Raw genomic sequence first — 3,234 nt, 5'->3', positions numbered from 1 at the left:
CAGTGTCTCAGTCTCATCTTGGATGAGACCCTTAAGAATATGCATCCTTTTCACTGTTTTCACAGACACCAAGCACAGCCCTTTGGGATAAAGCAGGTGCAGCTTTAGCAACAGGCCCTGGAGTTATGTGGGGGACACTGAGCCAGGTCCTTTGGAGGCATCCCACATTAACCCCCTACCCAGTCTCACCTAGCCCCACCCCTGCCATACTAAATGGGCAATGGGACATGGTAATTATGGTAGGGTGAGGGGTCCCCTCCTAAGCAGGTTGGGCAGACACTCATCTGGGATGGTGTAGCCAGGGATGATCCTGCTTTGAGCAGGGGGCTCAACTAGATAATCTTGTGGGGTCCCTTCCAGCCCTACTTGCCTATGATCCTAAGCGCCACAGCAGTAGATGGGTCACTGGTCCAGAAAGACAAGGACAGAGACGGACAGAGGCAAAGTGCTACGGAAGCACACTGCACATGAAAAGGTCCACGGAAGAGATGGAGAAGAACCACCAAAACGGGTCGGGACAACGCAAGATGGGGAGTCGGTGGCATTCAAAGGGTTACAAGTGGTTCTTGCTGACCCTAACGCGATGGCATATGGAAGCCTGGCAAAGGCTGGGGGGCAGGGGGAGGTAGGGGCTTTTGTGGTAGTGGTGAGGGAAAGCAAGCAGGTTCCAGCACTGGAGAGGCAGGTTAGGATGCCTGGAGGATGGTTTAATTCTCGCCGGTGGGAGGAGGAAGAGGCTCCGCTTTTCAGCAGCAGCTTGCAAGCAGATGTACTGCACAGGGTTCAGCATGCTCTGGAGGTGGTGATCACAGAGTGGGAGGTAACAGGTGAGGCAAATATTCCAGGCCACTTCTCAGCCTGGCCATCTGGCTGCTCAGGGACAATGGGAAAAGGGCACCAGCAATCAAGCATCGAGAAGCTTCCCAGGAAAAGGCTGCGCTTTTACAGCAGCTCTACCCCCTGATCATGAAGACATGGTGCTTGACCACAATTCAGTCCACATCTTCCATTATGCCTCCCTTCATCCAATATAGGAGATCTCCCAAGATCAGTTCCTTGCCATTGTAAGAGACTATATCAGATGACCCCTTCAGTAAGGGTATGATTATGACTAAGCACCAGGTTCACTGGTGGAAGAGAAGCTGCAAGCAGGGGAAATGGACACTCCAGATGGAAAAGCCAAAATCAGTCCAGCAAAGGGGGCTGCTCAAAGGCAGGTACAGAGAGGAGCAGCGTGTGCCAGGTAGCCAAACCATGCCTAGCACACTGAGAGCCTTATTTGTTCAGTATCTCTGATGGTGCCAATCTCAACACATGGCTGCAGTTCTGGAGAACAAAACACAACAGAGGATTTTAATGACTGATGACGGCAGAGACAGCTCACCCCCAGAGGAGCTGAAAAGCCTCTTGTCCAAAGCAAAAGCTGATATGCATTGCCAAGGGCAGAATGCAGCCTGCCAGGACTTTAGGGTCAATTTCCATACATGCTTCTACCGACAATTGCACTGGGCCATCTATAGCTCAGGTCTTGCCCAGCTTTTGATAGAGAAATCTGGGCTCTTGCAACTTCCACTCACTCCTGGAATCACTGTTATAACACAACTTTAAAAAAAAAAAAAACCCAATCCTTCCCCTTCCAGCCCAGCACAGCTGTTTTTGGAGAACATGTTCTGAAACACTCCCCTCACTTCTCACTTTAATCCATAGATCTCTAAAAGGAGGAGGAAACATCATTACCCACTTCTTAAAGGTGGGGGCAACAGAGGTCTAGGAAGGTGAAGTGGCTTGCCCAAGGTCACCAAGAAATCCAGTGGCAGAGCTGGGCTGAACTCTGGCCAGTCCTAGCCCAGGGTTCTTACCTGCTGGAACAGGCTGCCATGAGAGTCTGCACAATAAAAGGGAACCCTACAAATGGTCTCTGTGGATTTGGTGCTCAACTGTCAGCCCAGAAGAGCAAAGCTTGTCTTACTGCAGGATAGTAGAGCCTGGGCAGCTGCACCTAAACCTGACCCAGATGGGACTATTACCCTAGAGGGCAGGGAGTTCAGTCTCTACAGCTTCCTTAGCTTTTGGCCTATTGTGTCATGTGCCACTGAGAGACAACCCACCTACACCCCCAGCTCCTAGGGACTGGAGAGAGACACTCCCCACCATACACATCACTGGTGCCAAGACAGTTTTGTTACCATAGATCAGTGATGCTTAGTCAGGGTGTCATGGCACTGTTCAATGTGATGTTAGCACCGTTAGGTGTGCAACCCTAATTCACAGGATAAACCCAGGGATTTAAAAGGAAAAGCCATGGTGTCAAAAACATTCTGACCTGCTGTCGGCTTCCCGAGTTCTCTGCATTTTTCTCTAGTCAAAAACTGAGTGAAAATTAAGAGCTGGCATTTTTCAAGGGATGCCTTGAGGCTAGAAGGTTGAGGACCACTGCCATCGATCCAGCTGCATCACAAACACCTCTAATGATACCATCACCACAACAGCATTGGTCTGCAGCGCTCGATTCGAACAAGCAGTTAAGCAGCAAAAGGCCCTGGAGCCCATGGCCAATTCCCCAGCTCTTGTACATCGGTGCGTTTAATGTGAAAGCAGCACATCGGACCCTCCTGAGCTAATAGTGACAACCTATGTGGCTGCGCCTCAACACTGCCAGGGCCCTCAGTAGGCTAATGCATTCACAGCCAAATTGCTGCAACCACTAAAAATCACCAGAGCGATGTCAGGAAGCAACAGGGACTTCTGTCCTTTGAAGGAGTTGGGGGATGGACAACTAGAAAGACCCACTTTTCTGTAGCACCAAACAGACCTGCGGCTCCCCGCCACGCTCCTGGGGCCCTTTGGGGCTGCTCAGCCAGGCTCATGCCTGCCCGAGCTCCTCGGCCAGGGTGAGACAGAGCAGGGGTGAGCATCCGCTTCCTAGGCCCTTCCCACCCGGCTCAGACGCCGGGGTTCCCGCAGGCTGGACGGAGCTGCCGTTGCCCCCGAGGGACCAATGCAAACCCAGACCCGGGGTCCCGAGCTGCTGCTGCTGCTGCTTGGGGAGAGGTGCAGACAAGGCCGCCCGGACCGGCACAGCGCCCGCAGCTCCACTGTAAGCAAGAGCCGTCCGCGGGAGAGGAAGCCACCGCCGCCCTTGCCGTCCGGCCATGGTGCGGCGCCCCGCGGCTTGCTCCCCAGCACCAGGAGACGAAGGGACCAGGCCCGGCTGCGCCTTCCCCTGCAGTGGCT

The 3,234-nt window shown here is 53.2% G+C and overlaps 1 protein-coding gene across 1 annotated transcript in view; it reads right to left on the bottom strand.

Annotated features, from left to right (window-relative positions):
• CCNB3 (cyclin B3) overlaps nt 1–3,234 on the bottom strand; it is a 14,358-nt gene that overhangs the window by 10,826 nt on the left and 298 nt on the right.

This window comes from Alligator sinensis, unplaced genomic scaffold, assembly GCF_000455745.1.
Source record: "Alligator sinensis unplaced genomic scaffold, ASM45574v1 scaffold619_1, whole genome shotgun sequence".
NCBI classification, from domain to species: Eukaryota; Metazoa; Chordata; order Crocodylia; family Alligatoridae; genus Alligator; species Alligator sinensis.
The sequence above is the reverse complement of the archived record's forward strand: the minus strand, read 5'-3'. Positions and strand labels throughout refer to the sequence as shown.